The sequence below is a fragment of the Octodon degus genome, unplaced genomic scaffold (genome assembly GCF_000260255.1).
Source record: "Octodon degus isolate 3935 unplaced genomic scaffold, OctDeg1.0 scaffold00122, whole genome shotgun sequence".
In the NCBI taxonomy this organism is placed as follows: domain Eukaryota; kingdom Metazoa; phylum Chordata; class Mammalia; order Rodentia; family Octodontidae; genus Octodon; species Octodon degus.
In genome coordinates, this window is record NW_004524698.1 from 5,717,946 (window position 1) to 5,728,166 (window position 10,221).

The following is a 10,221-nucleotide window of genomic DNA, read 5'->3' on the forward strand; positions in this document are numbered from 1 at the left end:
TTGCCAGTTGAGCGGAGGACCCAGTGCTGTTATGGGCTTCTGTACTCTTTTAGAATATTTTGCTGAGTTTACACACCTATAATATTCAATAACAGAACTTAGAAAAAATGGGGTATGCCTATGAATGTCCATTTTGTATCTGTGTATTCAAGGTGGTTGGGATAGACATATAGTTGCATTCTCTTGATGAATGGAATGATTTGTTCTAATGGTGTTTGTAAATAGGATCACAAGTCCGCATCTTGTACAGCAATTAACCACTAAGAAGGATATATGCAGTGTAATATTTGTTGAAACTGTACTTCCAATTTGATTTGAAACTGTCTCATTGCTATCTGTTTATCAATAAAACTTTAAAAAAATAAAAAATTAAGAAACAATGGTTTTCACATGTGTATGACAATTTATTATTATTAATTTCATGGTATATTAAATGTTTATGACTCTAGATGCAAAGGTCTTCCAAAATGTAAAACAAGGAATTTTCATGGTGATAAGACTTTTCTTTAAAATTCAGACTTTTGCCTTTACAAAAAACTTGTGATGTATATTCCACTAAAGGACAACAAATTAGGTAAAAGCTTCTTAGCTATTAGAGATGATTGGTTGAAAGTGTCATGTTTTATAAAAATGAAAATTTAAGTATGTTACAAAATTCCAACATGATTATCATGTTTCAATGTTATATATTGTTTTGATTTCTAAATTTCTATGTAAAAAAATTAATTGTTAACATTCTATAAGGATTTAAATATTGGAATAACCATGGTTGTTAGAAAATAACAGTTCCATTTTATGTTCTAAAGTATTTGCTATTCAAATAAAATACTAATATTAAGCTTACCGCCTCCATTAAAATGTAATGTCATCAATATTCTGAATGTGCAGTAACTGAAGTTTGGAGACAAAAAAAAAAGTTAGAAAGATAGATGGGCTAAGAGGATAGCCAACATTTTGGTCCTGGCTCTCTGAGGTCAATAAGGACCAAGGACCTAAGGAAATCTCTGTTGTAACATCTATTACTCACTTGAACCCTTGGTCTTCTGAGGGAGAATGTGGGACCACAGAGAAAAGTTACACAACAATGTACAGTGTGCCTAAGGAGAATCATAAAGAGAGAAAAATGTCCTCCAAGCTTTTATGGAAAGCAACCTGGTCAAGCAATGGCCATAACTCATCCAGATGGCCGACATTGACAGAAAAACTCAGAGGTGATGTATTTGATTCCAAAGTAAATCCTAAGGAGACTTAACTGACCTTGATAGATAACAAAAAGTTGATTAATAAAGTTCTCACCTTAACTTGGTCTTAAACATCCAGCAGAAAAGTATAACCACAAGATTTAGAAAACAATGATATAGTAATATATTGGGTGTAAAAAGTTCAAATCAGTAAAAATTTCTGACAATTGCAAGCTATACTGGTAATTCACTAATGTTATGGGTTAAGGGATTGTATAGGTTTAAACTGCTGAATAATAGTACCTAAGATCTTTGGACTAGGAATCTTTAGTCTAAACAAATAAGGTCACCCAAAATGGAAAGTGTTCAAGAATAAGAAGGTCTTCTATAGAGGTCTCTAAACACAGCTCCTCCAACTTCAATTGACCACTCATCCCTCACACTATAAAACAGAAGAGGGGGTAATGGAAGCTGGAAATCAATTAAACATGGGAGGCCAAGACAAAGCCTACTCCAAGAATACAGAGAGCTCATCAGGCCATGTAAACAAGCTGTTCCAGTTTGCAAACAGGTTGCTAGCCAGAGAGGTTGAAATTTACATCAACCTCCTGAGTGTAAATGCTCTACAGTTCTTGGGTAGCTCCTTTCCTCCCATCTGGAGTGGGGACTCCACTTGACCTTAGCTTTCATCTCTTAGCTTTATTTCTTAATCCTTTTGCCATTTCCCCCAGGAACATCAAGAGCCACACTGGTTCATGGCAAAGATGAAACAGCAGGTCAGGAGCAATCTGTCCTGATTTGTGGGACTGTGAAATGGAACTTGCTATGAGGCTACTGAGTTGGTCTCTGGCCTAGTCTTTAGGCCTTTTTTCTACTTTGTTTTGCATTTAAGTTAAGCTTAGTATACACCTGTTTGTTGCATCTCATGAACATCTAAGACAGGTATCATCATATCATATCTTGGATCAGCTTAATGTCAGGGCCACATCTGCCCTAAGGTGGATTTAGAGTGGCTATTCTTAGAGGTCAGGTGAGTGTCTGAAGTAGCCTGTAGTCAGAGTAGAATTTATTTAGTCACCTCCTTGCTTAGGCATTCAATAGTCTTTAGAACAAGCAATCTATTGCACACATCAGATACAAAATTAAGAATGGGCCTCAATCTCAAAAGCCTTCCTAGAACTTAAACTTCTCCATTTACTGCTCTGATTGTCAGGCAGTTTGCAGATGCAGAGATGTCCCATCCTCAGTATCTGCAGACAGAGATTTTGAAACAAATACCACCATCATTGCCAGTGGATTAACAAAAGCTTAGGAGAGTTTAGATATTTAGAGGAAAAATTAGGTTTAAACATCTAAGAGAAATGACAAAAATGTTAACTTTTTCTGAAAGACACCCAACGATCTGGGTGTGGTGACTCACACCTGTAATCACAGGACTCAGGAGTCTAAGGAAAGATGATTGCCACAAGTTTAACACCAGCCTGGACTACATAGTGAGTTTAAGGCCATCCTGAGCCATATAGCAAAAAAAAAAAGTCACTGAATGAATGAGTGAAAAAATGAAGGAACTCCAAGAAAACAAAGCACATTTACTGGGGAAAAGATAGTTTCAACAAATGGTGCTGGAAAAACTGTCTTTCCATATGCCGCAGACTAAAACTAGAACCACGTCTCCCACTGTTCACTAAACTAAATCAAAATGGATCAGAGATCTAGATATTAAAAGAGAAACACTAAGTTTGCTTGAAGAGACAATACATAGAAATCTTGAAGACATGGTTGTAGGTAAATATCTCATGACCAAAACCCTGACCACATGGGAAATACTATAAAGAATCAACAACTGGAATCTTATCCTATTTAAAAAGCTGCTGCACAGCAAAAGAAATTGCTAATAGAGTAAAAAGGACAACACAGAGAGTGGGAAAAAAAGTCTTAGCCTGTTATTCTTCAGATGAAGGACCAATATCTAGAACATGCAAAGAATTGAAAAAACTATGATGTCCTAAATTTAAAGACTCAATCCAAAAATGGGCATCTGAAATGAATAGACACTTCTCAGGTGAAGAAACACAAATGGAAAATAAATATGTGAAAAAAAATTTTTAGCATCACTAGTATTCCAGAAATGCAAATAAAAACAGCACTGAGACTCCATCTCATTCTAGAAAGAATGGCTATCATCAAAAAACCAACCAATAACAAATGCTAGAGAGGCTGTGGGGGAAAAGGTAACCTTCTCCACTGTTAGTAGTAGTGTAGAACTGTACAACCACTATGGAAGTCAATGTGAAGAGTCTTCAAAAAGCTAGGAATAGAGGTCCCATTTGAATCGGCAATTCTCTGTCTTGGTGTCCTCCTGGAAGATTTAAAAGAATCATGCCACAGCAATATGATGCACATCCATGTTTACAGCAGCATAATTTGTAAAGTTAAATCTTAGAAACAATTCAAAAGCCTATCAAGAAGGGAAAAGATAAAATATAGGGTTTTTTAATACAATGGAGTACTACTCTGCCTTAAAGAAGGGTAAACTTGAGACACTATTAGATAAATTGATGCAGCTTGAGACCATACTCTTAAGTGAAATAAATTGGACACACATGTAAATATCACAATGTTTGTCTGGTGTGAGATACTGAAGGTATAAATAAGGAGCAAAGTACACAAAGGGTATTGTGAAAGAGGAGAAACTGTACAAAATGGCAACTAGGGAATGGAAAAGGAAGAAAGGGAAAAGAAAATAAAGAGTTCACATTCTTGTTTTTTAATTTTTAAATCATTTATTTATTTATTTATTTATTTATTTATTTATTTGGTACAGGGTCTTGCTATGCAGCCCAGACTCATAGTGATTCTCCTGTCTCAGCCTCCTTAGTGCTGGGATTACAAGCATGCCCTACCATGCCTGGTTTCAGTGGCTGGCATGGCACAAGGTCAGAATGGCATGCAGTACCGGGGATAGAACCTGGGTCCTTGCTCTTGCAAGGTAGGTGCTTAGACCGCTGAGCTATAATGTCCATACTCAAGTGAAATAAATCAGACACACATGTTTAAATATCACGTTGTTTCTCTGGTGTGAGATACTGAAAGGGTAAATAAGGACCAAAATATATAATAGATAGTGGAAAATAAGAAGATATTCAAATGGGAAGGAGAACAAGGGATAGGGAGGGGGAAAGGAAGGAAGGGAAAGAAAACTATAAAAGGAAGAAAATGGAAACAAAGCTTTTGCAAGTAAGGGAGGGAAAGGGATTGAAGTGGGGAGAGGGAACAGGGGGAAAAATAACCAAGATATATCATGTACAGGTAACAACTCCTTCTGGTGAATGTGATCTATGTATATAAGCCACCACACCTAGTCTCAATCACTATCTCAGCACACCCCCAGGGGCAGGACCAGCACGGCAGGCCTGGGAATTGAACCCCCGGCCCCTGCATCAGCTTGCAGGTGCTTTAATCCACTGAGCTATTTGGCTGGCCCTTGGAAATTTCAATGATATCAACAGCTGTAGGGACTTGCTCTCTCACTGTACCCCAAGAATAAATGGTGGCAGGAATGAGAAAAGATAGCAACAAAAGCTAGGTTCAAGTGGCAGACTATTTGCCTGATGGGCTAAGAACCTGTACAACAATAGACGAGGCATTTATTTATACTCTTGCAAAGTTAGTATCAAGATTACCTAGTGACTGATAGCCCACACTATCTCAATAGGATACTTTTCTCAAGACTGAGGTAGCTTGACTTCTTTAGGCAATGAGGCCGCATCCTGCCCTCACATATGACCAGTTTCCAGCTTCAGTCATTCCCAACAGCAGCCCACTTTGGCACATGTGCCACAGGTTCACCACCACCGCCTGAGAATATAGCAGCAATCTGTTGTTAATGATGCATTTCCAATTCAAATGTAATCCCAATGTACACAGCTTTGGTCAATTGGTAGGAGAGAGAGGGCAATGGAGGTTCCCAATGATATTAAAAGTAAGTATGGATCAAGAAAAACCGAAAATGACCGCTCTCTTGAGGAACATTCTAGGCAATGAAAGGGCCACTATTAGCCCCGAAAATATTCTTGCGTAAATGAGGAAATGCTGCCTCCTCTGAGAAGACAAAACTGCAGGCCTGTATTCATGCCTCAGTCAGCCTGATGTGGGCTGAATTCTTCCCTCCTTCCTCCTCTTGGCCAGGTGTCATTGCACAGTGAACAGCCAAGGAGCCCGTGTCATGGTTTAGAGAAGGGAGAAAAGAGGGACTGCAGACCAAGTGGGATTAAAAGAATCACTCAGAGAGAAACAGAAACTGAGATAGAGACAGGAGAAAGAGGAAGAAGAGAAAAGCAGAAACTATAGAGGAAAGTTCACCTGGAAAAAATAACCAAAAGAGGAAAGAAAAAAGAAGAGGTCAGGGTACACTGGACTTGCTTCTCTATGGCTCATCAATGCCTGGTCATGGCAGTAAGGGCAGTCTAGGTGACTACTTTAACATCCAACAAACTGTTATAAAAATGGACTGTGTGAGGCACTGTGATTGAGCAGGACAGAGAACTGGGAGCTGGCTTCCTGCCCTTAGAGATTACTACCTGTCCCAGAGAGCAAAGGATAAAATGAAACATCTATCAACTCCCCACCTCAAGGCCCACCAAACTATGTGTGATTAATTCTGACCAATTCTGACAAGACAAGCTGAAGGAGGTCTAATAAGGTTAGGCATTTAGAAAGTCAAGCTTGACCAAGGGAGAAACAACCAAACAACTAACCAACCAAGCAATGTTCTTGCTGGCAAGACACATATTATTGATATAGATAGATGCTAGGCCTTAATGAAAATGTCGAGTGCTGCCAGGCATAGTGACTTATGCCTGCAGTCCCAGCACACAGGAGACTGAGGCAGGAGGATCACTGTGAATGCAAGTCTAGCCAGAGCTAAATAATGAGTTGAAGGCAGCCTGAACTACATGGTGAAATCCTGTTTAAAAAAAAAAGCCAAGTGCTTTCTCAGGCATTTTCAATTATTACAGTTTGTGTTAAAAACAAAAACAGTGGTTTGATCCACTCTCTTTGTACTACCATTAACCACAAAAAATTCTCTGCCACCTACTGCATCTGCCTTGTGGCCTGATTTCAAAGATTCTTTTAATAGCCTGAGGCAGAATCTCCTTATGGCATTTCTTATATCCTCATGGTGGCACCAATTTAGAATGTTCTGAGCACCTGGAATTGAGGAATATATTTATGCTTTAAAATTCTTGAAAAACAGCTCAAAATAGCCCTGGTCATTGTCATCTCAGGTCCTTACTGAGAAGATAGCTATCAGCCAAATGAAAGCTAAGCCGAGAATGTGTAGATGGCTCCAGGAAGAGAAATTATACTAACGGGAAAAAATATGCTAAAAATAACCAAATCTGTTGCATGCTCTTATTTTAGCCAGTACTCCAAGGTTATGTCCTAGTTTTCTGTTTCTTTCAATAAAGCAAGCATTACTCCTTGAGCCTTAGCTATTGAGCCAGGCTTTGCAGGTATAGCAGTGAATGAGAAAGAAATAATTCCTGCCCCCAAGAACCTTACAATCACATTATTAAAAAGAATGATGCAGTTATTTTTAAATTGAGATCTGAGGCCAGAATAGGAGTGAGCTTGACAATGAAGTGAGAAAGTGCAGAAGAGCCGTACAGATCTCCTGTGGCTGGTGTAGCTACTGTGCAGCTCAGGAGAAGTGCTAGTGCACAAGTACAGGTTAGTCACTGAGCTCAGGAAGGCCAAGCTGAGGAAGACCTCTGCTTGTTTGTTTTGGAGGCGAATCTTGGCTTTTTCCTTGTCTCAGTTGTCTGTCTGAAAAATATATGAAAATAAATACCATTCGTGTGAAATAGCCATTCCAGGTAGAGCAGAGACACCACAGAAACTCCAATGTAAAGAAGTTAACATGTGCATTTCACATCACAGGACCACACAAGGCTCCATGCACCCTTCTCTACTTCCCCAGCTCCAGGCAGAGCCACTGCACTATCTAAGAGACTCGTGGGCCTCTCCTGGCAGTGGATTACAGAGCTTCCAGTAAATTCTATTAGCTTGAGCTTCCTGAATTCTAGCCTAAGGCTGCCCAGCTTCTCCATAGAAACAGAGCCCAATCTTTTAATATTAATACCATCAGTTCTACGAAGGTTAAATAGTGCAAATGACTTTAGTATGTCCTCTTCAGGTCGCTATGCCTGCCATTTAATCATTTTAATTCATTTCCTATTCATTTTAGTCAATCAAATGCTTAGAGAAAGAAAGAAATGCTAGTAGAGGAGAATCCTAGAATTATCATAAGTTTGAGTAATAGCCCTAAAAATGTATAAAGATTTCAGTTCTTTTCATTTCCCTTCCCCTAGTCAAATTCATCTACTGTCACACAATAGAGGGCGTCAAGGTATTCTTTTAACATTTTCAATATATAATTTTGCAGCTAGAATAAAAAAGAGGAAGAAATATTTCTACTTTGGGAATTGCTGGAATTTGAGGTATAGTGTTTTCTCCAGGGCTGGGGAAGAGTTCTGATCTGGGAAGAGACCCATTGCTATGTGGAAAATGATGGTGGAGAGCAGAGTTTGCTGACTCCTGGGCTTCTCAGTTCTCAGCAGGAAGGGGGCATGTGCTCAGTCTGTGGTGGACAGGGCTGTGCTGAGTCACAGCAAGTGTACTACATGCTCCCTACCTATGGCCAAAATTTAAGAGACTTCATGGGTTTTTGAGCTTGACAACTTGTGGTTGAATTTCGGCTTAGCTCTTATTATTTATGACCTTGAAATTGAGAAGTTGAGACCATAGAAGGGCCATACAGTAGAGCTCGGTGACTTTGTCTAATTAGCCTAGTGGTATATGTTCTTCCAGTGGGAATTTCCTCTATCTTCACTGTCCCATGCACATGAACAAAGTCACCTAAACAGAAGTGACTCACATGATTAGTGTGTGGTCCCCCATGTCCTGCTGTTTCAGGATCACCTGTCCTTTGGAAACTCTTCACCTCTCAAGTCTTTCTGTAGTTCCTTATAGGTCACACTCAGTGCAGTGCCCCATAAATAAAACTATTCTCATAGGTGTCACTGGCCTAGGAGATAGAAAAGCCTCTACCACACCCAGATATACCCAACTTTGTTATAATATTCTTGGGGTAGGATAATCCTCACCAGTCCCATACCTGGTCTCAAAGGCACAGAGGGAACCACTATTCCTCCATCAAGGTGTCACTTCTGATGTCAAGAAGTATCTTAAGTGGGTATGTTAAGCAAAATTCTAAGAATGACTCATTGTGATCTTCACCTTTTGAATGTGGAAATATGATAATGTGAATATGACAATATATCATCCTGTTATATATATATATATATATATATATATATATATATATATATTCCTGTGGATGTGTTATTGTATACCATAGCTGGTAAAAGAAAGATTAGCTGAGTGGGTCTAACCCAAAATTAATGAGCCTTCTAAAAGCAAAAAAAAGTCTCCGAAGTCAGAGAGATTCAAAGCACAGGAAGTATTTGAGGCTCTGCTAATGCTGACAGGATGAAGGGTCATGGTGAAGAGAATATAGAGATCCTTGTGAAGCTGAAGGCACAGCCCAGTGATCAACTAGGAGGGAAAAATGGGAACTTCAGTCCTGTAAATGCCAGAAACTGAACTCTACCAATCCTACAAATGGACTTGGATGTCGATTCTTCCCCAAAGCACCAGCTAAGAGCTGACACCTTGACTTCAGCTGTGTGAGGACCTAAGCAAAGAATTCTTCTGTTGCTGATTAAAACTCTTACATGCCACATTTGCTTATGATAAGTTCTAATGGGAAACTTTGCAATTCCACCTTGAGGAAAGGAGTGGAGTTCCCTCCATCAATTCACTCATTCATTTATTTGCAAAATAATGGATGCCCATCAATCCAAGCTCTGTTCTGTGTTCTGGTATACAGAAAGAATGCCTCAGAGCCCCATTTCTCATAGAGCTCATTTTCCCCAAGAGGTAAAGAGACAGACACATACCTATGTCAAGTGATACCAACTTCCATGAAGAAAAACAAGACTGGACAAGGAGACTGAGAGACACGGAAGTGGGGAAAATGTTTTACATGGAATGATCTGTGACCCATCTGGCAGGGACACCATTTGAGTAGACCAAGAATGAACTCTGCAGATACAAGGAGGAAGAACACCGCAAGCAGAGAGAATCACAAAGTAAAGGTGCTGAAGTGGACAGCACTTGGCATGATGCCAGCACTGATGGTGATGGGGAAAGAAGAACCAGGGGGTTGGGACATGTGTACAAGTAAGGGTTGTGAAGTTTCACAGTGGAGCACATAGAGTCCCATAAGCTACTGAAGAATTATTATGTTTTTAATTGCTAATACCATCACTCTAATTTATAGTAGGTTATTGTAATTTGTGCTTTCCTTTCTGAAGTGTAGTCTCACTATACAATTCAACCTTAATTTTTTTTGTCTCAGCCTCAGAGTCCCAGGATCACAGACTTGTAGCACAGGGCCTGGCTGTAATATTCCTTTTTATATGTGTCAAAACTCATACTGAACAATGAATTCTGGGTTGCAAACAAGGATTTTTTTTTGCACCTGTCTATTAAGTTTTAGTCCATAAGTTGAGACAAAAAGACACACAAGTGCTATACTGAAGAACTTTGACATTAACCATGGAGGATATAGAAAACCCTGGGAGACTATAACAGGAAGTTTTGCGAGCTGACTGAATTTTGGTAGCAGAAGAGCTGGAAGTTATCCACTGAGCTGTATAACTAAGTTCCTCTAAAAGTTATGCCCTGAGAGGTGATGATGGCTTGCTGAAGAAATGGTAGTGAAGACACTGAAATGCTACTGGATTCTGTGAGAAGGTGACATTGGCAAGATATGTGGGTGGTCAGAAATACAGAACATACAGGAAGGAGAAGAATACATAACAACACACCAACAATGGATGAGGCTCAAGTTCTTTCTTAGCAGACACCTCTGGCTTTCAGCTCAGTTCCACCAGTGCTCCAAGAGCCTGCA

The 10,221-nt window shown here is 39.4% G+C and overlaps 1 non-coding gene across 1 annotated transcript; it reads right to left on the reverse strand.

Moving 5' to 3' along the window:
- Window positions 1-9,712: 9,712 nt before the first annotated feature.
- Window positions 9,713-9,841, reverse strand: LOC111812392. The gene has a single exon (XR_002817900.1). It is a non-coding gene; the product is annotated as a small nucleolar RNA SNORA40 (small nucleolar RNA).
- Window positions 9,842-10,221: the final 380 nt, after the last annotated feature.